Below are 24,551 nucleotides of genomic sequence, written 5' to 3'. Positions count from 1 at the left end.
TTTAAGTGCTTCTACAAGTGAGTGCTTGTGTGCCTTTCCTTTCATGTTATTCTTTTCTTTGCTCTTTTTTTTTTCTACAATTATGGAATGACAGCCAGGCCTAATTGTCTTCATTTGAATGAGGAGGGGAAGGGGGTCGGATGGATTTGCTCAAAAGCTGGCAACTTTGCATGTAATCTTTCAGTTTCATGCGGACATGAAGAGAAGTGGTGGAGAGGAAAGGGTGATTGCACCTAGTGAATTGGCTGTCATTCATATCTTCTAGGAGGGCTAGGCAAAAAGAGGGGAGGAGACTAGCCCTCATCATAAGATGAGCCATGGCACAGCTGTCAATAGCGTTAGGGTCAAAAAAGATGGGAGGTAGGCCGTGCTCTTGTGGAGTCGGGTCCTGATTAAGGAGTAGCTTAAGTAACCTAAGATAATTACAGGTTGTTACAAAGGCGGGGTCAGGGCATGAGGAGAATGTTAGATATGATCAATGCCCCACCCTCATTAGGTGCTACCAATGATCCATGGTGCTCAAAGTTGTAAGGCCCCCATTATGAGGAGAAGCCAAATGTGAGCCCGGACATTGGTTGAGTCCTGACTTTTATATTAGATGAGGTCTATGTGACCGGATGGCAAAAAGGTGACTGTTGTGGGTCTAATCTTTGGGTTAGACGGAGTGGTTAAGTTGGTAGCAACTCGAGGCGCATTGCATCGAGTTGCGGTGTAAGGGAGTTAAAAGTGGCCCCTAGCTGGCCCCCCTAGCGGGGTTTGGGGGCAGCGCCCCCAGCCCTATGGTAAAGGGAATATTCCCTGGCCGACTAGTGGAGGCTCATATGGTAGGTCGGTCAGCAGGCCGACCTAACGACCTTCGCGGGCTATAAAAGCTAAACCCCTTCACAGCCTCGATCACTCATCTTTCACCCACCAGTCACAGTTGTTGTTCCAGCTAGCCTTAAGCTCTTCACCTATCTTCTGTCTAGATCGCCATCTAAGCTTCACACAATGGAAGCGCACGGGTGGACAGAGCCATCTTTGTATTAGTTGTTTGGAGTTAAAGAATTTACTGATTCTCCTCTTATCTGTTGTGTATTCTCTATCTCTTTCTCAGATTCTGTTTGCTGCGCCGTGTAATATTTTACATGGTATCAGAGCCCAGGGGGCTCTAAGAGATCGGAGAGTGTGCAAGAGGCAAAGGCTTCAACAGCAAAGAGAAACTATGTCGACTTCCGGAAGTGGTTCTGGCGCATCAGGAAGCGGTGCAGGAGGTGGTGTTGCTGTACCGGCTATTCAAACACTGAGGATTCGTCCACCAACCTTCAGCGAAGGCAAGTTAGATGGTACAAACTACACCTTGTGGAAGTTCAAAATTACAACTATCCTTGATTCTTATGAGCTTCTGGAGACTGTGCTGGGGATTGACGCAGAATCACAGCCTACCCCTGACCCATCAAATCCTAGTATGATGATTCCTCCGAATGCAAATCTTCTACGAGCTTGGAAACGAAGGAATGCAGATGCATTGTGTGCCTTAGTTACAAGCTGTTCTGACAGTGTTTTAACTTTGATTCAGCATACAACCAAAGCGCCAGAGGCTTGGAATGTACTAAGGAGTCAGTATGAAACACGAAACCAAACAAGGATTCAAAACTTGGAGAATCAACTAGCAGCGGAGAAGTTTGCTGAAGGAGAGACGGTTGGAGCATTCATCACTCGGATTAAGAATCTGCGTGACCAGATGTAAGCATAAAGCATTCACCAAGACATCATAACCCGTACTGGGTAGTCTAGACGAAATGCCAGCTGCAAAGAAGTGATAGTCAAACCCAAATCGAGCTCTAATATCAGCTCAAAAGCATTTCGAAGCATAAACAAGACATGTGGCATTGTCCAAATACATCATGACATCATACCGAGTAGCCGGGAGCACCCTGTGATGACCAATAGGCATAACCCAACTGTAGCATAAATAGCTTCAGCCCTGAAGTTTCTAGCAGCATATAACCTTTGTAAACTGAGCAAATCAGTGCTCAATCCAAGCTCAAATCCATGGGCAAACCATAGGCATACATTCCCGTATGTATAGGCACCAATCGGGCATAATCGGGCATCAAATGCTAAGACCTGTAAGCATAAAAAGAGCTAGCTCGGAGGTGTCTTCGGATTTGTCCACAAAAGTTTGATGGACTAGTAACTGCCCTTAATACTCAGGTGAGACCTCAAGCTTTGACTTTTGAGGAGTTTTGTGCATTATTAATGGAGGAAGAGTTGAGATTGAAAGCTCGAGAAGGAAGCAACAATGGAGATGCTGCATTCTCTGCCAATGCAAAAGGCAAAGGTGTTTCCTCCACCAAAAATGATGGTGACAAAAAGAAGAAGGGCGGCAAGAAGAAGTTTCAAGGAGAGTGCTTTTACTGCAAGAAGAAAGGACATGCAATTGCAGATTGTCGTGTCAAGAAGGCAGATGAAAAGAATGGTACCCTTAAAAGTAAAGGGAAAGAGATAGCCAATACGGCTGAAGCAGAGTTGGAATTATTCATGGCAACCATTGAGGAAGTGTGCTCCTCGGCGCAAGAAGAATCTACCACTGACTCATGGGTGTTGGATAGTGGGGCCTCCCGTCACATGACCAACAAGAAAGGTCTATACAGTTCTATGCAACCTCTACAAGAATCCATCACTGTGACGGTTGGAAATGATGCTAAATGCCCTGCTGCGGGCACAAGTACTATTTCTTTTGTTGCTGCAAATGGTGAAGTCAAAAAGCTTTCAAATGTGTTGTATGTTCCCGAAATCAGGAGAAATCTCTTATCAGTTGGCTGCCATAACTGATCTTGGTCATGAAGTGAGGTTCAAGAAGACAGGTGCAGAAATTATTGATAGTGCTGGCACAATTGTTGGCAAAGAAGAAAGAAGGAACAACCTGTATGAGCTAAGTGCTCTTACAGCCACCGCTGGAGTGGGCACAAGTAAGATTTGGCATGAAAGGTTTGCACACATCGGATTTGCAGTATTGAAAGAGATGCAAAAGCAAGGTATGGTTGCTCACCTACCTACAATAACTGAATTGAAGGAACCATGTGAAGCTTGTATGATGGGCAAGCAATAGAGAAAGGCATTTCCATAAGAAAGCAAGAATAGAGCACAGGCTCCTCTAGAGTTGGTGCATGCTGACTTGTGTGGTAAGATGCCTACACAGGCCTTGGGGGGATCTTCTTATTTTATGTTGATTGTCGACGACTACAGTAGGAAGATGTGGGTGTACTTCCTTCGTGATAAGGCTCAAGCTTTTGGTAAGTTTAAAGAATGGCTAAAACTTGTTGAGAATGAAACAGGGAAAAGTGTGAAGAAATTTAGAACAGATGGTGGTGGTGAGTTCAACTCAAAGGAGTTTGAAGGCTTTTGCAAGAGCAAAGGGATCAAGCGTCAATTGACGACGCCCCACACACCTCAGCAGAACGGTGTTGTAGAACGCAGGAATCGCACCACTGTGGAGATGGCAAGATGCAGTGGTTTTCAGGGAGGAGCCGCATACAGTGGAGGAGGAGAAGGAAAGTTCTTCCACTTTATCATCAAGCGAAGAAGTAGTCCACTATGAACCTGTCCCGAGAGCTATCCCTATCCTTAAGGAGGAGGAAGCATCATCTTCAGATGATGAGGAAAAAGTTCACCAACCTGACATCACCCCACCGGAAAAGCCATTGCTGTGCTGGGTGAAGCAGCTCTATGACCACAATAATCCTATACCTGCATCTGTTGAGGAGAAGGCAGACGGACCAAGGAGGTCTCAGAGAATAGAGGAGCAAAGGAGGGCTTCTGCTCACATAGTCAATATGGCCTTGATGGTTGAGATTATGAGAGAAGTAAAGGATCCAACTGACTTAGAAGAAGCACTTGCAGATCCATCATGGAAGGCTGCTATGCAGGCGGAGTATGACAGCATAATGAAGAATGACACTTGGGAGCTAGTGGATCGACCAGCAAAGCGGAAGGTTATTGGCACACCGTGGATCTGGAAGGTAAAGTACAAGGCTGATGGTACCTTAGAAAAGTACAAAGCTAGACTGGTTTCCCAAGGATTTTCACAAGTTGAAGGGTTTGATTTTCAAGAGTCATTTGCCCCAACTGCCAGAATGACCACTATTTGCACGGTACTTGCAGTGGCTGCCCACAAGAAGTGGCTAGTGTACCAAATGGATGTTAAGTTAGCGTTCTTAAATGGTGACCTCAAGGAGGAGGTGTACGTGGCTCAGCCACCAGGGTTTGAGGCCCCCCATTCTGAGAACAAAGTGTGTAAGCTGAAGAAGGCATTATATGGGCTGAAACAAGCCCCCAGAGCATGGTACCAGCGGATAGATAAGTTCTTTTTAAACCTAAACTTCAAAAGATGTGCCTCAGATGCTAACTTTTATGTCTACAGGGATGGTAAAAAGTCTGTAGTTATGGTCCTATATGTGGACAACCTTCTTATTACAGGTGACTATGAAGATATGATCAACCAAACTCGAAAGGCTTTGAGTTCTGAGTTTGAAATGACAGACTTGGGCTTGCTGCACTATTGTTTGGGGATTGAAGTCTGGCAGGAGCCAGGAAAGATCTTCATCTCTCAGAAGAAGTATGCATGGGAGATCTTGAAAGCATTTGGCATGATCGAGTGCAAGGAGATAGCTACACCTATGGAGGTGAATGCAAAGTTATCCGTCGAGGATACATAAGCACTAGCAGACATTGGGAGGTATAGGAGGTTGGTCGGCAGTCTGATCTACTTGTGTAACACCAGACCAGATATCAATTTTGCTGTTGGTGTTTTGAGCAGGTTCTCAAACAAACCTCATGAGAGTCATTGGAAGGCTGGGATGCGGCTGCTCAGATACTTGAAGAAAACTCTTGACTATGGTATCACATACAGTTTCGGAACTTCTCTTGTGGGGAACTGTGACTTAGATTGGGCAGGAGACATTGATTCTAGGAAGTTAGTTTTTGGTTATTGTTTCTTTTTGGGTTTAGGAATTTTCTCTTGGATTGGTAAGAAGCAGCCAACAGTGGCATTGTCTTCTACTGAAGCAGAGTACAAGGCAGCTTGTTTTGCTACATGTGAAGCCGTATGGTTGAGAAGGATTCTATGGCATATGGGAGTGCAGGATGAAGAACCAAGTGTGCTGAGATGTGACAATCAGAGTTGCATCGCCATTGCCAAAAATCCAATGTTTCATGCACACACCAAACATATAGAGATCCAGTATCACTACGTGCATGACTTGATGGAGGATGGGATAGTGAAACTGGTCTACTGTCCAACAGAGGAGAATGGAGCAGATATCTTCACCAAAGCACTTACGAAGGATCTGCTTCAAGTTCATCTTCAGAGACTCGGCATTGGGCCAAGGAGATAGTTCACCTATGGGTGGACATTGAGGGGGAGTGTTAGATATGATCAATGCCCCACCCTCATTAGGTGCTACCAATGATCCATGGTGCTCAAAGTTGTAAGGCCCCCATTATGAGGAGAAGCCAAATGTGAGCCCGGACATTGGTTGTCCTGACTTGTATATCAGATGAGGTCTATGTGACCGGATGGCAAAAAGGTGACCGTTGTGGGTCTAATCTTTGGGTTAGATGGAGTGGTTAAGCTGGTAGCAACTCGAGGCGCATTGCATCGAGTTGCGGTGTAAGGGAGTTAAAAGGGGCCCCTATTGTGGGGTACGGGGGCGGGGGTCCGGGGGCAGCGCCCCTGGCCCGATGGTAAAGGAAATATTCCCTGGAATATTCCCTGGCCGACTAGTGGAGGCTCATATGGTAGGTCGACCTAACGACCTTCGCGGGCTATAAAAGCTAAACCCCTTCACAGCCACCATCGATCACTCATCTTTCACCTAGTCAGAGTTGTTGTTCCAGCTAGCCTTAAGCTCTTCACCTATCTTCTGTCTAGATCGCCATCTAAGCTTCACACAGTGGAAGCGCACGAGTGGACAGAGCCATCTTTGTATCAGTTGTTTGGAGTTAAAGAATTTACTGATTCTCCTCTTATCTGTTGTGTACTCTCTATCTCTTTCTCAGATTCTGTTTGCTACGCCGTGTAATATTTTACAGAGAAATCCGCAAGAAAGCGTGTCATAGAATCATCTAGGCTTTTGGAGGTAAAGAGAAGGGCATGCTGAAGGATACTACATTGAGTTATAAATAATAGGAAAGTCGTACCGCCCGTGGAGGGTGGCATCAAAATCCACCCCTACCCTTGGAGGGTATGCCATGTAGGTAGGGTTGTTCCGCTCGAATGGCAGGGTGTTACAAAACGCCATCCAGGCAAGCATGTTGATGTCGCATACTCGCCTCCTCCACAGGGGTTGGCTTTTGTAGCCCTGTACAATGTGTGGGACTTCAAAAACTTTGTTTTGCCAATAATCATCCGCTTCTGTGCCCCAAGAGGTCAGGGTTTTTCCTCGCTCTTCTAGCCATCTTTGCCCCAATCGGCCACCGATTGCGATCACCTCATCCATCACTTTGAGCGGCAAGACCCTTTGCAAACTGTTGGGTAAGAGAAAACTAAAGGTGAATGGATCCTTTCTTTGTTCTTGTATCTCCCACAGCACCAATTCTGCGTGGAATCCCGCGGGGAGATCATCGGGGCACGGTGGGAGGGGTGTGGATGGCAGCACGGTTGGTTTGGCTCTCAGCTGTTTCCTGACTTCCTCTACTAGCTTTTTGCATCTTTCCCTAGATCCGGCTTTTCTTTCCGTAGATGGGTCCTCTTGTGGTGGCTCTTGAGACTGCGGCGAGGGGGGTTGTGGGACTACATCCTCCCTGAATCGGTTCATGTTGATTTCAAGTTCTGCTTCCTCCCCCTGCCGTTCTCCCTATGGTGCTTTCTCTTCGAACCCGAGGGCGTCGATGTCCTAGGGGGTTAGGCCAGCCAACAATAGGTATTTTCGTTGCTCGTTCAGCCTAACCTCCGCAGGTAGCGGTTGCATCTGCAATGCAGCATGTAAGGCTCTATGTGCGATGCTGAGCTTTGTTTGCATCACCTCCAATGACTCTCCTTGTGCTGAGCGGGTGGTGTCCAGGATGGTATTGAGGAAGGCTTTCTGTTGAGCACCGAAGGCCACTTGAGCGGCTTCTGCCTTGCTCTTTGCAATGATTTTCTCCTTCTCTACCAAAGCAAGGCGCCGCACCAGTGTCTTCAACCTCTTTTCATTGTGCACCCCCCACTCCTCTGCTCTTTTGTTCATTTCTTCCAAGCTCTCTCCTTGCTTTAGGGTTAGTATCATGAGGGGGGTTGTGGCACTTGTGTACTAGACCCTAGCCTTTCTTCTCTCTATGGGCTCCAGTTCCCCAATTCATCTGCTCGACTTTGTTGCTCAATGGACCGGCGTGTGGCTTCAGCCAGGTCCTCTTCCTCCTTCCTTCTTAGTTCTTCCTCTTCCTCATCCACCTTTCTTCTCCTTTCCTCCTCCGCTTTTCTCTGCTCTTCCTTCTTTTTCTCTTTTTCTTCTTTTTCCTTTCTTTTCTTCTCCTCTGCTTCCTGTTTCGATGCCTTCTTTACTTTTTGTAATTCTTCTTTTTCCTTCTCTTTCTCCTGTCTCTTCGTCCTCTCTCTCTCCTTTGCCTCTTTTAGGGACTCTTTTTTTGCCCTTTCCAAGTCTTCTCTTTCCTTCTTTCTGCCTTCATCATCCTTCTTCTTTCTCTGCGTTGTCTTCTTCTTGGGCTTCTTGGTTGTCTTTTTGCTTGTCTATCCCTCCCCTTCTTCCTCTATCTCAATTCTATCGGTGGACCTATCCTTGTCCTGGTGAGGAGGTGACCTTTCTAGCGTTTCTCCTTCTCCTTCTTCTGCATCCTGTGCTCCCTTCACTGCCTCCTGGATCAGCGCAGTCAAGACACCTCCATACCCGATGAAGGAGGCTTTCTTTCTTTTTATAGCTTTAGAGGCTGGTGATTCTCCTCCTGTTGGTACACTTCCTAGGGCCAATGCTTTGGCTGCCTGGTCGATCGTTTTTCGCACATACCCATTCCAGTCCACTTCGTCTAGGGTATGGGCTGCTACATTCTCCAGCACAGGTACGCTAATTCGATGCATCAATGAATTGTAGCGTTGGTTGGAGAAGAGCACATGTATCAGCTTGGCTTGCATCCTGACTTCTGTATCAGGGATATCCTGGATGCTTATGCCATCATTTGTGAGCACATCTTCCTTCTTCATTTTAAGCATGGCATAAACATCCCTTTTTTGTTTCCTCTCCGTCTTTGGTACCAATCCCAAATCCTTCTCCACCAAGGCTGGGTCTAAGCGGACCTGTATCTGCTTTGCATCTTCTCCTCTGCCCACCGTCATAGTACCACATTCTTGATCTGGATTGTACGTTTTGAGGAACTCCATGCACTTCAGGTTGTCCGGCTCCTGCGATAACTTTTCAAGATACTTTGTGAGGTTGCATTGTTCAACCACCCTCCTGGCTGCTTCCTCCTTGACCACCACAACTTCTATGTTGTGGATGGTTCGAAATTTGAGCTGGCTGAAGGCGCGGTTCTCTAGATGGATGCGGTATTGCTCCCTTTCCTCGTCTGTGAACGGAGTCGATGGGCGCAGTCTTGCTGCGACATTTTATGCTCCTGCCATAAACGTAACTTTCATTAGTACTTTCCACATATTAATTCGCTTATTGCTGGAAAAGAAAAACTCTATGATTTTTGAATGAATTCATTAAGAAGCCATGTAGATTTTCCTTTTTAGACTTGGACTTGTTGCCCTTTACTTCAAAGTTTTCATGCCCATTTTCCTACCCCATCCGTTTTTTTATAATACATGTTTATGCTTTTCACTGATTTTACTTTGATTTATCCCCTTTGATTCATTTCTCATCTGATTCATTTCACCTTACCCCCTCCCCTTCCATCTTGAGAAGAATCCTTCCTAGGATTGAGGGTCAAAAGGTCAAGGGATTTCGGCATGTTGGGGTAGGAGTTACTTGTGAAGGAGCCAAGTATAGAAATTTGGATTGTATTCCAATTGAGTTGCGCGGTCCAAATCAAAGGATCGAATTCCCACGTGCGTGATGTATGTGAGAACATCTGTGAGGAAGTCACCAGAGTCGACACGGCTAGCAATGTGTAGCTCTTCCTCGGTCAACAAGCGATCAAGGTAGGGTGTCCTTTGAGGTGTTCTTCCATGGGTCGGCCCCGAAGAGTGGTTAACACTCTATATGAGGTGGGCACGATGTAAGTGGGATCATACTCTGCTATTTTGATGGCACAGCGTTGCTCAGCGTTGGTCATTATGCGACATCCTTCAACTTCCCATTGCAACCTAAGAGCGTACCACTGCCTCAAGAAAGGTGATCCAGTATCAGTGAGGTGTGATAACTCCGCGATTTCTTGGTCAGTGATAGCAGAAGTGGTTCGTGGATTGTATGACGTGATAAGGCACTATTTGATGGCTTGCTCCTTGGAGATTTCGTTGTTAATCAATTCAACAGCGGAGCGAGAAGCTTTTGCGAACACGAATTCAAAGATTTCCCAAGAGCAAGGCATATTTTGCACTTCAGTTGCACAGGGTTCTTCTAATAGACCTAAGTCCAAGCGGTCGTGGCTTAGCGCAAGTGACACAAAAGTGTCATCTAGTCATTTAATACAGTTCGCGTATCCCTGGGTTGTTTTACATTTTCATGCCTTAACCGTCTGCATGTCAGGTGGACGGTTAGGTCCCCCTTCATGCGTCTAGTCATGGGCGGCCTAGGGAATTCTGGATCACTGTCTGAACTAACCTCCGACTCAGAGTCGACCCCCCCCCCCCGTCTTAGCTAGAAGAGGTAGTCTCCCTTGGTGGGCATAGTTCAGATGGTGATTCTGTCCTAAGGACTGGTGTCGTCCCTGGCTAGGCTAAGCCTGCTTGCTCAAGGTATATGGCTCCTATGTGTTCCAACCAAGCGCGGTCACATTCCATTTGCATGACCCCTCGCTCTATCCTAAAGATATTTCTTTTCTGCGGCTTGGAGTCTGCTCGTATTTGCTCTATTTCTTGTCCTTCAGTGTCGTACTCTACGGTATCTACTTCAACCTCAGTTCCATCACTGAAGGATTGGCAGTCTTCGTATTCATCGTTAGAATCCCCTTCATCGGACTGCTCGTTATCTCCTTGGGCTTGGTACACCTCTTGTCGTTGGTCAGGGAGTATGGCCCAGTTATACATGAAGTTTAAGTCATGCACTCTGGTCCATTGCCACTTGGATTCACCTAGGAGATCCTGGAGTGGTTTGAAGTTTGCAGCTGCATTGCCAGCTAGCTTGTCTGTCAAGTATTCCATCATCTCCTGGAGTTCCCTTTTGTTAGTTGGGACTTGGAAGTTGACAGGCTTAGGCTTTCCCCGAAGGGTTCCTGCCATCATGCAGACTGGCACGGAGAGTGCGTTGCTAGGCTTGTCGATTGTTTTCATGGTTTGCTCATACACCTCATGGTCTGAGAATGGCAGGTCGATTGTAGCAAGAATGTGCATCGAATCATGCTCATCCTCTGGGCATGGGCTATACTTGGTCAAGGGCCCATAGGACTCCTTGACCTGAGTGTTACCCTTGAGCATAGCAGAGATAGCATCTAGATCGACTGGTGAGATCTTCCAGGTATCCATCTCTATCCTTACAACATCCGTTCTGTTGCCAAGGAAGATCAAGTCATTACCCCAATCTTCGATGACTCTAGCATTGCGCATCCAGGGTCGGCCTAATAGGATATCGTAGTCCACTCCCTTCATGACTATAAAGTCAACAGAGAACTAGACGCCTGCAATCTTTACTGGCCAATTCTTAAGTACCCCAAATGGCTTTACTCTCATACCATTTGCTAGTGTGACATTAAACCTAGCAGTTTTGACAGGCGGGTTTCCCCAAGTCTGAAGCACTGTTATGTAGCATTATTGTAGTCCTAGCTTACAGTAGTACTTACTGAAAACCCAGTTCCCTAAACTCTTTCACATTGTTGTAGATAGTCCCTTAGCATGTCTCTATATTTGGCATGATTCACACATACAATCATGAATTTGACAACTCTTTTTCCATCTCTACTTCAAACTTGTGCATAAGCTAACCCATAAACTTGTACATAAGTTGACCCATAATCAAATACATTTGTGTCCATGTGGATAGCAATGATATATAGTTGTTCCAAAATAGTAAAATAAGTAGAAGTGTCTTGTATAAAGAAATGTTGATTATCATGCATATAACCAATGGTAACCCTCACATTTGGGCAAGCTACATAAAGATCCCTTAGAGAGTTGTTTGATGCGTGCATCCTCCATCCATGATCAACATCAATCAACCATCCATCATTTTCATACAAACTTTTGACCATTACATTGATCTCTGACCCATGGTCAACTCATGGTAAATAAGTGCAGTACATGGAATCTCAAGCTCCATAATCTTCAAATCTTTGTCATCAGTCGAGCCCAATGATTTTGGGTGTAATGACTTCTAGAAATTAAACCTAAAGTCCCATCATCATTATAATGCATTTGCCTCACTCCCCTTCTACAATTGACTAATCTTTCAGTCAGTACATTAGCTTTTGCACTCTTTTAGTTAGTATATTAGATTTTGCACCCTCAGTCACCACATTTACAACATTGGTAATATCTAAAATAACACTTGTAACATCCTCATAATCCACCTGTATACCTTGCAAACCAAGCTCTTCTTGTTTCTGCATTGTGGCATTCATTGGTTTGCCAAGACACTATCCTTTTCTTTTAATGATATCGATCATTTCTTCGTGAAATTATGTTTAAATCACAATTCCAAGTACTTCTCCAAGAAAAAACTCAACCTTGTTGTTTACGATGTGCTCTCTTTAAGTACTTTCTTCAAATTAGTTGTAGCCTTAATATTTGACTGCAATTTTACCCTAGTTTTTTTTTGCATTTTCTCTCAATCTTTTTCTATAGAGACACATATTTGATCACATGATCTAGAGTAGGCCTATAGAAACACTAGGCTGATCTGGATTTATATGAATCACTCTGTTAGAAGTTCATCCCTAATCGTTTTTCACAATCACATCCCTATTCCGAGTCCTAGCAAGATAAGCATAAGTTGAAAATGAATCTAATGGCACATCCCATCCCATCATCTCACAAATGCTCTTATGTAAACCAATTAATTGAGCCCTAGAAATTTTATCATTTTTAGCTATATGCATTGCAAGAGTCAAAATATTTATTTTATCACCAATCGTACCACATACAGAAGCTTTTTCAATTCACAACCCAAAAGTGGCAACTTCCATTGCTACATGTACAATCCTAGCATCCATATTTTTAATCAATTTATGCATCCCACCTTTCTTGAAATTTCGTCAAGTGAAAGACATCCTTCCCACAAATGAATTTTTATCTCTTTCCAAAAAATCATATTTCTTTTTGAAGAATTTTGATACATATCATAGTCTCTCTACTCATGCAGAGGAGTATCACACCAAATGTAATAATGAACAAATTTCTTTAGAGTTGAAGCGAGACTACAGCTCACCCCTTTTCATCAAGCTTCACAACCTTAAGTTGTAGGTCATGCATACCTTTAATCAACTCATCCATAATATCATCTTTAATAGAAGGTGTAGTCATAGACATTGGTTGTTTCCCTACATGCTCTATCCCCTTACTAGAAAGCTATAGGCATAACCCAACATGCAATCGTGGCCTTCTTCTTTTCCTCTTAACAAGCACAGAGACAACACCTTTTACATTATGCAAGTCTATTTTCAAATCCAATCAAATCCAATTCTATCATTTCATCTTCTAAGAGCTCTTCCAAGTTCACTTGCAAGGCAAGTTCTATAGACTACAAAAACAAATGTATCTTTTGAGTCCCTAGAGTTTGCTTCTCAACAGTGTCCAATTGATCATACTTGCACTCAAACTCACACAATAATTATATGGGGTGCATTAGTAACCCACTCCATGAAAGTCATGTGGGGCATCTTTTAGTAGTTCATCAGTAGGTTTTCCAAAAATGATGCTGCTCGACACTCCCTTGGAGTATCACAGGGTTTGTCACTTAGGCCCTACTGAGTCTACTTTGCAACATGAGAGTTTCGATTGAACATGCTAGGATTGACTTGAATTTTTGGGTTCCTAAATCAGACGAGTCTCCTAATAGCCAGCTAGCGTTAGTAATTTTTGAGTTCACTTCCTACTATTGAAAAACATGGATCTAGAACATGGATTGAGGTGGAAGCTATGGAGGTTGGAAGAGAAAGAGTGAGTTCATGAAGACACTGACATGACAGACTGTTATACAAGTGAATTAGGTTCCAAGATGGAAGCTTGGACTCATAAACACAATCTTGTGTATAGACTGGCAATGACACAGAGACTTTACTAAAGGACAAAAGTACTATGACATTGTATTAGAAAAGAGAGCAAGTACAATGCTTTATAGAAAACTGGATGGTAGCAGTTCTCCTACTATGCATATGGGATTCTAGTCACGAGCCTTCACTACTCATTCCAAAGAGACTGAAGTAGGTGTGATTGCAAACATCTCAACACCCCTCCTCAATCACAACCAGAAGTACAAAGCGTATATAGGCTTTAGTGAAAGCAACACCTGCAAAGTGTGGGCACACCATAGACATGGCAAAACACCAGAGGCTGTTGCAGAAAAGGCTAAGTGTGGGTACCACAAACGTGGTGGACATCTAGAGGCTGTAATAGGGGCCTCACGAAGTGTATAGAGGTTGTAGTACAAGGCTATATGAGGAGTTTCCAAATTTATGTCCAAAGCATTAGGGGCAATACAAGGCTAAAAAATTCTATCCGAATAGAAGGATTAATGAGGTTTGTACTTCTCTTGGTGGTCTTTTTCTTCCTTTTCTCCATGGTTTTCTTCTTCTTTAACTGCAGTAAGATAGGCCTTCTAGGACCTTTTTTTGGCATTGCAGAACTTCTTGGTGTGTTCGGTCCTTTTGCAAAAATCACAGAAAAGCTGGTCCTTCTTACCTTTGTACTTGTTGCCAACATATAATGCTTGTTCATCTCTAGAGGTGCTTGGTTCTTGCTTAGTTTTTAGCTTCTTTTCCTCCTCTAATAGTGATGCTTGGATATCAACAAGCTCAGGGTTTGGCATATTGATTAGAGTTGTTGACACTTTATTATATTTAGGAGGCAAATTTTTAAGTAGAACACCAATGCAAACATCTTCTTCCATTTTAATGTTGATTCCTGCAAGTTGGGTTAGAAGTCCTTCCATGTAATTTAGATGTGTGGCAAGTGATGTGCTGGACTTCATTTCAAGCCTGAAAAATTCAATCAAGAGACCATACTTTGATGACTTAGACTGTGCACCAAACAAAGTGTCAAGTATCCTGTGAAGTATCACTGTTATCCACATGGTGGGTATTGCTGTCATCTAGCTCTAGTTTGATACTGGCCTGAGCCTTATCATCATTCTTTTGCCAGTAGTGATGGCCCAAACACCCTTGTTCATTAGGATGAGCTTGATGCGAGTCTACCAAGTGTGAAATCGGACCCCTTTGAAAAGCGAACTGTCGGAGAGTCCTTTCCCATGCTAGAGTTGGAGGATCAGCAACAAATCAACTTTGAAATTCTCAAATTTTATCAGTGGAAGAGTAGATTATAGTGTGCCAAGAGACACAAGTAATGACAATGTGAAAACACACTATGTAAAGACTATGTATGAGTTGATGTCGAACTTGAATCTTCTTAGTTCAGGGTCATCGATCCTTCTTTGATATTTCTAAGTCCTTGCCCTCCTTAATTTGATGCTGGGACAGTAGATCAAAGTGGCAATGGGTTGCTCCAAGTGGCAGGGTAGAAAAAATGATGGGATTTTTGAGCTTAGGTGAAAATGGCTATGGAGTCAGAGTTGGGGTTTTTGACAGTTGCCTGGTTTTTTTGACATTGCAGGAGCTATGCTTGATGATTTTTGAAACTTTTTTTATGAAAATGAAACTGACTTGATGCTCTATCAAAGCCCTATGCTCACAAAATACATCGCATAGCGCAGGAGATAATTTTTCAGTGTATAAACAGCACTTAGGTGCAAATAGGGCAGCAACGGACAATCCACGCAATGCTGGAGTTAGGGAGGCTTAATGTCATACTATGATGTACCAGGGAGGAGCGCCTTGAATTGATGAAGAGATCCTCAGAAGAAACCGTGAGCTGAAATGGCATTTATTGTGAGATCCATGGACTCCAAGCAGGGTATGTCCAGTAGGTCATAGTTGCAAGCTATGGCAGTGTTTGAGAATTTTGACAATGTTGAGCCTATGGTTGCCTAATGTCAGTGATTGAGGTGACAACAAGAAGCTCTGGAAGCAGGAAAATTTTTTTCTAGAAGGAAGCTCTAGGAGATTCGATATGTGGAGTGAGATATAATAGATAGGGTGCAGTTGGCTATGGTTGCCATGGAAGCTCAAGTGAAGGTAGAGTTGAGAGATGCAAAGAAGATCTAAGCCAAGGTGAGCCATGCCCGACTAGGCTCTGATACCATGTTGAAAAACATGGATCTAGAACATGGCTTGAGGCGAAAGCTATGGAGGTTGGAAGAGAAAGAGTGAGTTTATAAATACATTGACATGATTGATTGTTACACAAGTGAATTAGGTTCCAAGATGGAAGCTTTGACTCATAAACACAATCTTGTGTATATACTGACAATGACACAGAGACTTTACTGAAGGAAAAAAGTACTATGACATTGTATTAGAAAAGAGAGCAAGTACAATGCTTTATAAGAAACTGGATGTGGTAGCACTTCTCCTATTGTGCATTTGGGATTCTAGTCCTGAGCCCTCATTGCTCCTTCCAAAGAGACTAAAGTAGGTGTGATTGCAAACATCTCAACACCTATAGAATTACTCGAATTGAAGTAGACTTGTCATTGCACTTAATTCAAAGAGAATGGGAGATGGAGAGGAGTGCAGCACATCAACCCTCCTGTCCATAAGGCAAAATCCCATTCCGGCCCCCTAAAAAAATGCAAGTTGGTTCTACCTAATGACTAGTTGGTCAATTTACGCTCTTTCTATTTCTATCGCTGATTTAGAAAAGCTCCCAGCTAACTGGGACCACCCTACCCTTGAACGGACATGTTGGGGGTTACATCCACCCGCTTTTCTTTGTTGATAGAATCATATTTAGTTTTTTTATTACATACATCACATTTATTGAAACATATACAACCAACTTCCTTAATTAGTCTATTAAATCATAGGTTTCTTCATGTAATTTATCTCACGGACATGCATACAATTCAAAAAACCCTTGAGTAAAACAAATTTATTTATTATATTGGAAGTTTATTACAAATTTCATCTTTTCAACCTTGTAGAAGACATATAGAATTCCATGAGGGTATTCTACCCACCAAGATTCCACCCTTGTAACTAGTATTTAGGGTTCCATGATCCCATCTTGGGTCACAAAGGGGCTCGTCAGATTCTAGGAGTAATGCAGAATTTACGGCTAGAGTCCCCCTGGCACCCATATCTCCTATTGCATGAGGCTATCCCTATAGATAGACCTTTCACTATGGAGCCGCTCTAAGCCTCTTGAAGCAATAACCATAAACCCCTTGGAGTAGGGTCTCGTAGCTAGCTTGGAGGTAGCCTAGCGCGATCTTTTCCTTTTATCTTGTTTGTCAATGTTTTTAATTAGAGATCTAGTTTTTAGCAAACACAAACAATCCTTTCAAATATATATCCATGATGCAATGACAATCATACCATCGTGCAACTCACAACTTCACATAGCCAAGATAGATCCTTAACCTAAGGTAACCTTACAATCCAATGAGTATTCTCCTCCCCATAAAGAAGTTTTGAGTAAAAATTTTCAACTTTGTTAAACAAGACATTAATTTCCCGTTTGTGGATTAACTTACTCAACATAAGTGATATCATTTCACAAACTATTTATGAAGATTGTGCGATATCCTTCTATTTAAATTTTTGGGAGTTTGTAGGTAATACGATAGATTGGGAGGGTATAAGTTGTTTTTCACCTTATTAGATTCCATCCAATATCTTCCTAAACATTAATTTGTCCTAAGAAATAGAGAATTTCCTAGTAAAAATATGACGATGAGAAGATTTACACGACTTTAAATAGACTTTCGCAAGTGTTAACAATACTTAACCTTGCCATGTTTAATATTAGATATATCGAGTTATTTATTTAACTAAACTTGAATGTACATATAATCCTTTACTTATTTTGTGCAACATCCACCTATAATTATTTCGATCATAATTCTACGGATTATAATCTTGACTAGTCTAGCTACAAATCATAGATAGCAGTTAACCATTTATGCGTGTAATAATATGCTCTCTAGAAAAAAGATGTCATTTCATGTAAGTGAAAATATGGAAGCTAATATTTTATGCACTTAATTATCATATGAATGTTTTCCGTGCAATCTAACAAGTAGTTCTTATACAATTTAATACAAAAGCTAATATTTTATTTAAGATTTCAGTAAAAATCCTATTATTTTATATGGCAAAATAATAGTTTATTTTCTGAGTTGTGAATAACCTGGTTTGGCACGATAACATTGGGAATCTCGTCTTTGCTTGCACTTGTGTTCGCCACACCCAATGTTCCATTTGGTAGTGGTAACTCCGGCAACCTCGGGCACTCCTATATCTCTGGCAATACTTGTTCTTTGACCGATTGTAGTGGTTCTCATGGTCTTTCCACCTTGTCACTTTAGAGCCATCTTTCGCAAGCGCTTTTGAGAGATAGAGAAGGTGGAATGAATTTGAGATGGGAGAGCATGAGAGAAAATGACTTAATCAAAAACCGTGTGAGGGGAGGGGGTTGAGCTAACTCTCTCCCTCATAGCCTCTTGGGGTAACTCCTCTCTCTCTCTCTCTCTCTCTCTCTCTCTCTCTCTCTCTCTCTCTCTCTCTCTCTCTCTCTCTCTCTCTCTCTCTCTCTCAGCCTATCGAGTATCCTTCTACCTCCCTTTCTCTACCTCCTCGTAGCCTCTCAAGGTCTATTGTGCCTCCCTAAACTGAGTAGAGGAGGAGGGCATGCCTTTTTATAGGCTGAAGGCAAACTGTCTCTCCCTTCCCCTCTCTTTCTACCCTCTTTGGGCAAAGACAGCTCCTCCACTTAGAGTGGGGAGTTTCTTTCTCTCTTCTTTTATTATTTGAATCCTTAATTTTCTAAACCAAAAGGGGGGGGGGGGTCATGAGGCTATCAACACCTGTTTTGTGGTAAATAAGATTTTCTTTTATGATAAAGGAGATTTTTTAATTGCCCATGGAGATGACAAATATGATGATGACGATGAGGATGAGAACGTCAACGACGATGAAGAAGATGATATCATTGATGACGATGTCAAGTGTTTTTCTGAAAACTGAAAATTCCTAGTCTAACTATAGTTAGGATTGATTTTTGCTAGCTTAGTTATTTGTGTGACACTTTGTTTTGTTATTTCGTAGTTGGATTTCTTGTGTTTGTTTAGTTAGGATTTATTTTTGACATTTTGTTTGATTTGTTGAGTGTGAAACCTGACAATCTTGGTCGAGCTTGGTATTTTTTTGGACAGGATGAAGCTTGTGTTTGCTAATAGCTACCGAACATTGAGGAACAATGTATGTTTTCTTGTCGAGACTCTTGCACATCACAGGGATAATGGGTTCACGAGCACTTCACGTTGCACATGTTGATGCACTGCACTCGGTGGTCGTCTCTTGTTCTTATCAAATATTTCCATGCCATGGGTTGGGATTATGCACATTTTACACCATCATTGAGCACTAGCACAGCATGAGGTCCGCTACAACTATATGCAGTAAATTTTAGATGCACGCGCACAAGAGAGAGCACCTGTCATTGAGCATGCACATTTCTTGCACGCACTATTTGGGATTTTCATCACAAAGTTAGGAACCTTTGGTTGAGAGGGTAAGGTGGTTGGGAGAGTTCGAGGGTCGTGAAGGACACCATCAATTGTGAGAAGGGTTGTTCATATTTGGTCAACATCTTGAGGACCACTATTTTCTAGAGTGATTGTGAGATATTGGATGGGTGAAGCAGAGTATATCATATCTTCTTATGAGAGTTGAGAGGTGAGGATAAGAATTTTAAATTAATAAGGAATTATGTTTGCATTTTGCATGACGCACTAGCACATTTAGATAGGCTAGGTATAATTTTTCCAATGCATCCATATTTTTTGTGTGAGCATTGTTTGAATGGTAGCATGTTATGGATTCGATCAATTGCATATTATTCTAAATCATGTATGGTTGTACACGAAGTTCTTTTTCATAGCATATTCATCCTAGGACAGACTGTATAAAAAAACAGGTTCATATCCAAAGAATATTTATTTTGAAGACTCAAGGATCAAAGGAAAAGGTCATACATTTTACATCGTCAACGAGTATTTCTTGAAGAAAAAGAGGGCATGTGTGCTGAAAGTGTGTGCAATTACAAGAACAATTGGCTAAGGAAGGGAATAAGTCGTCCAAGATAAAAGATAGAGAAAAAATGATGTGATTTACAAAAATCAGTATTTTTGCCCGATTTTGATGGATTTTCGTAATTCTACCCACGTTGGCTTGTCGATCAGATGCATTTCGATCGTTTTGAGTATCCAAATGACTATATTCGGAGTTCAAATGACAAAGTTATGATCCAAACAAGTTGCAAACAGGCATAAAGCAGAAAAAACGAAAATAGTGAAAAGTAGTAGAAAAGCAAAAAGCCTAATGTGTGTGAGTGTGGATAGAAAACTATATAAGGAGAGGAGATTGAAGAGTTAAGGGCCTTCCCCCTTGCTTACAATTGTATTATGTGAGAGAGGAGAGTGGAGGGTCGCATGCTAGAGTGAGCTCTTGTCATGCCAATTTGAAAGTTGGAGCCTTTGGATGTCAAAGCGCCGAGCATTGGATCATGGTTGTTAAGGTACGATAATATTTTTCACTTGGTTTGTTGTCAAATTATTGGATTTTTTTTATTGAGTTGTGGTTGTGTGATGCTCTCCCCAAATTCGGGTTTTTAGTCATTTTGAGCTTCAAGAGGCATTGTGTGTTATCTTGTTTTCGTATGTGGTTCGTGGTGTATTGTTGAATATTTAATTTTTTTGAGTTGTGTTGTACATTCGACAAAGTCAATTACCCCAACCGGCACTCCTTAATGTCTCGTTATCAGGTTGTGAGTGAGGCTTGCTCTCGATCACCGCTTGCGTAACATCTCTTTTTTGGTGCCCCCACTGAGGAGTGCCGAAATTGACATTGTTGTTATTTTAAATGTGATTTTGTTTTGATTTCTTGTGATTTTTGAAAATGTTGATAATTTTCCTGAGTTTCATGGTAATCATACTGAAGATCCCAAAAGATTTTTAGAAAAAATAGAGCTGTGTTGTTTGATAGAGAGAGTGACTGACTCTAAGGATAAACTCCAAATTCTTAGGTATCAATTACAGGGAGAAGCATGAAATTGGTTGCTTGACTTTGAGAGAAGCTTGAAATTTAAGAGACAAAATTTGGACTATGAGACCATTAAAAATACATTTATATCTAGGTTTAAAAAAAGAGAAAGTCAAAGTGAGATATGGGCGAAAATAGAAACTTGTGTTCAAAAAGATGATCAATGTGTTGAGGACTTTGCTAGGGAGTTTGAAAGATTGTGGAATCGATGGAGTTTAACATTGTTAGAAGGTGAGATAGCCCCAGTTATGTTGAAGATAATGTATTTTATAAATGAATTGAAATTAGAAGATTGGAGAGTGAAATTAGAGGTAAAAAACCCTAAGACTTTTGAGGAAGCGGTGAAGATAGCTCAATATCAAGAGAGGAAGACCAAAAGAAAAAAAGAGTTAGGGTTTGATGAATCAAGGGAAAATTTGAGTTCAAGGCAAGTTGAGAGAAAAGTTTTTGAGGAGAAGAGAGTTAGTTATGCCTATCCTAAGAGAGGTATACTATATTCTCTATTTAGGAGAGATGAGTTGACTTGTGAGAAATCAATTGAAGTCAGTGAGGAGAAACTTCCTAAGGTGGTTGAGGAGAAAGATACTTGTTTGATTGATTGGAGTGAAGAGTCTAGGAGTGTGAATTCATATCCATTGACCATGGATACTTCTAGTCGAGTGATTAGAGATTTAACTAAAGAAGAGGGATCCACTGATGATACTTTGGAGCTTGAGGACTATAAAGATGAGCTAGAGTTGGATCTGAGTTGTAATGAAGAAAATGAGAGACCATATTGTTTTAAGGACCAAGAGTTCTCATGTTCCTTGGGAGAGGATGAGAGTCAAGAAAGTTTTGATATTTCTAATGAGGGAAGGTGTGATGAAAGTTTTTATAGTCATGGCAGTGTTGTAGAGAGTAAAGATAACTTAGAGAGTGAGCTTGTTTGCCTTGGTGATAGTATAGATAAATCTGATTGCTTGAAAGATGAAGAGAGAATAGAGAATGAATTTTTGAGTTTATTAGAAGACTATGAGGGGGAGGGCTTAGAAACTGTAAGTTATCAAGATGAAGTTAAGGGTTCGAATTTGTTGCCTAATGAGTTTGTGGAGATTTTTTGTGAGTTTGATGATCAAGAGAGTATGGAGGTTATAGGTTCTAACTCTTGTTGTGATTCTGGTATTGGTGTTGTTGACTCTGATGAGTCTTGTGAGTTGGTTGGTGATGTTTTGAGTAGCCCTAGAGAGGTTTTTGTTTGTGGTGTTGATGATGTTGTTTTGAGTAGACCTAATCTCTTACTCCTTGATAGTTGTGTAGATGATTGTTTGGTTGATTTTGACAACAATGACGAAGAGAAAACTTCATCTGATAGTCTTTTAGTTTCTTTGAGTTCTCCTAAAGGTTTTGATGTTGTTTGTGATGATTCTGATTGGGGTTTTGAGGATCTTAAGAGTAACATTGATGAGGATTTGAGAGAGAATTTGAGTAAGGATTTAAAAATGATTGAGAATTTGAGGGAAGAGCGATTTAAAATCAAGAAAATAGAGTTGGAAGAGGTTTGTGAGGAGGTAGTTGGAGATTTGGTAGTTGGGGAGTCTTTGGTTGGGCTTTTAGACCCAAAATTGTTGTATTGTGAAGATGTTATTTGTGATGATGTAGAGGTGAAAGTTTCTTCAGTTTCTTGTGAGGTTTCTTGTAAGGATACTATGGAAGGTGTTTACCACTCTTTGTGTGTGAAAGACTCGATGGAGTCTTGCATTGTTGATGAGTTGAGTGATGTGGCTGGGTGTCCTGGAGTGACCCCATTTGTGGATGTTGTTGGTTTTTGTGATATTGTGTTTGATTTGGAGACTGAGTTGGGAGATCCTTACATAGTATCTTTAGGAGAAGTTGTAGATGAAATGAATTTGAGATTGGCAACAAAGAAAGGGTTAAAACTTTATTTAGAGACTCTAAAAGTAACATGGTTTTTCCTAGGGAGGATAGGTGGAATATGAAGATTTTGGATTATGGTTGGGATTTGAAGAATTTGGAGGATGATGTATTTTCCTTAGATGGAGAGGATTGTCTCAAGGATTTTGATGAGAATTTCATGGATGAGTTTTGTCTACTTGTAAAGGAGTTGTTTGAGAGAAATGTGCTATTTGTGTTTATTGAGAAGATTGTAGATAGATCATTGGATTTGATTTTTGATTGGCTTATAAATGTTGCATCGTTTTATGAAAGCAACTGCTGCAAATGAATGTTTGCAGACTAGGGGGAGGGCTAAATATGTCAAGTGTTTTTTTGAAAACTGAAAATCCCTAGTCTAACTGTAGTTAGGATTGATTTTTGCTAGCTTAGTTATTTGCGTGACACTTTGTTTTGTTATTTCATAGTTGGATTTCTTGTGTTTGTTTAGCTTAGGATTTATTTTTGACATTTTGTTTGATTTGTTGAGTGTGAAACCTGACAATCTTGGTTGAGCTTGGTATTTTCTTGGACAGGATGAAGCTTGTGTTTGCTAATAGCTACCGAACATTGAGGAACAATGTATGTTTTCTTGTTGAGACTCTTGCACATCACAGGGATAATGGGTTCACGAGCACTTCACATTGCACATGTTGATGCACTGCACTCGAGGGTCGTCTCCTGTTCTTATCAAATATTTCCATGCCATGGGTTGGGATTATGCACATTTTGCACCATCATTGAGCACTAGCACGGCATGAGGTCCGCTGCAACTATATGCAGTAAATTTTAGATGCACGCGCACAAAAGAGAGCACCTGTCATTGAGCATGCACATTTCTTGCACGCACTATTTGGGATTTTCATCACAAAGTTAGAAACCTTTGGTTGAGAGGATAAGGTGGTTGGAAGAGTTCGAGGGTTGTGAAGGACGCCATCAATTGTGAGAAGGGTTGTTCATATTTGGTCAACATCTTGAGGACCACTATTTTCTAGAGTGATTGTGAGATATTGGATGGGTGGAGCGGAGTATATCATATCTTCTTATGAGAGTTGAGAGGTGAGGATAAGAATTTTAAATTAATAAGGAATTATGTTTGCATTTTGCATGACACACTAGCACATTTAGATAGGCTAGGTACAATTTTTCCAATGCATCCATATTTTTTGTGTGAGCATTGTTTGAATGGTAGCATGTCATGGATTCGATCAATTGCATATTATTCTAAATCATGTATGGTTGTGCACGGAGTTCTTTTTCATAGCATATTCATGCTAGGGCACACTGTATAAAAAAACAGGTTCATATCCAAAGAATATTTATTTTGAAGACTCAAGGATCAAAGAAAAAGGTCGTACGTTTTACATCGTCAACGAGTATTTCTTGAAGAAAAAGAGGACATGTGTGCTGAAAGTGTGTGCAATTATAAGAACAATTGGCTAAGGAAGGGAATAAGTCGTCCAAGATAAAAGATAGAGAAAAAATGATGTGATTTACAAAAATTAGTATTTTTGCCCAATTTTGATGGATTTTCGTAATTTTGTCCACACTGGCTTGTCGATCAGATGTGTTCCGATCGTTTTGAGTATTCAAATGACTATATTTGGAGTTCAAATGACGAAATGATGATCCAAATAAGTTGCAAACAGACATAAAGCAGAAAAAACGAAAATAGTGAAAAGCAGTAGAAAAGCAAAAGCCAAAAGCTGAAAGCAAAAAGCCTAATGTGTGTGAGTGTGGATAGAAAACTATATAAGGAGAGGATATTGAAGAGTTAAGGGCCTTCCCCCTTGCTTACAATTGTATTATGTGAGAGAGGAGAGTGGAGGGTCGCATGCTAGAGTGAGCTCTTGTCATGCCAATTTGAAAGTTGGAGCCTTTGGATGTCAAAGCGCCGAGCGTCGGATCATGGTTGTTAAGATACGAGAATATTTTTCACTTGGTTTGTTGTCAAATTGTTGGATTTTTTTTGTTGAGTTGTGGTTGTGTGATGCTCTACCCAAATTCGGGTTTTTAGTCGTTTTGAGCTTCAAGAGGCATTGTGTGTTATCTTATTTTTGTGTGTGGTTCGTGGTGTATTGTTGAATATTTAAATTTTTTGAGTTGTGTTGTGCATTCGACAAAGTCAATTACCCCAACTGGCACTCCTTAATGTCTCGTTATCGGATTGTGAGTGA

The sequence above is a fragment of the Lygodium microphyllum genome, chromosome 25 (assembly GCF_053477565.2).
Source record: "Lygodium microphyllum isolate KBCC chromosome 25, Lygodium_microphyllum_v1.1.10, whole genome shotgun sequence".
NCBI classification, from domain to species: Eukaryota; Viridiplantae; Streptophyta; class Polypodiopsida; order Schizaeales; family Lygodiaceae; genus Lygodium; species Lygodium microphyllum.
The sequence above is the reverse complement of the archived record's forward strand: the minus strand, read 5'-3'. Positions refer to the sequence as shown.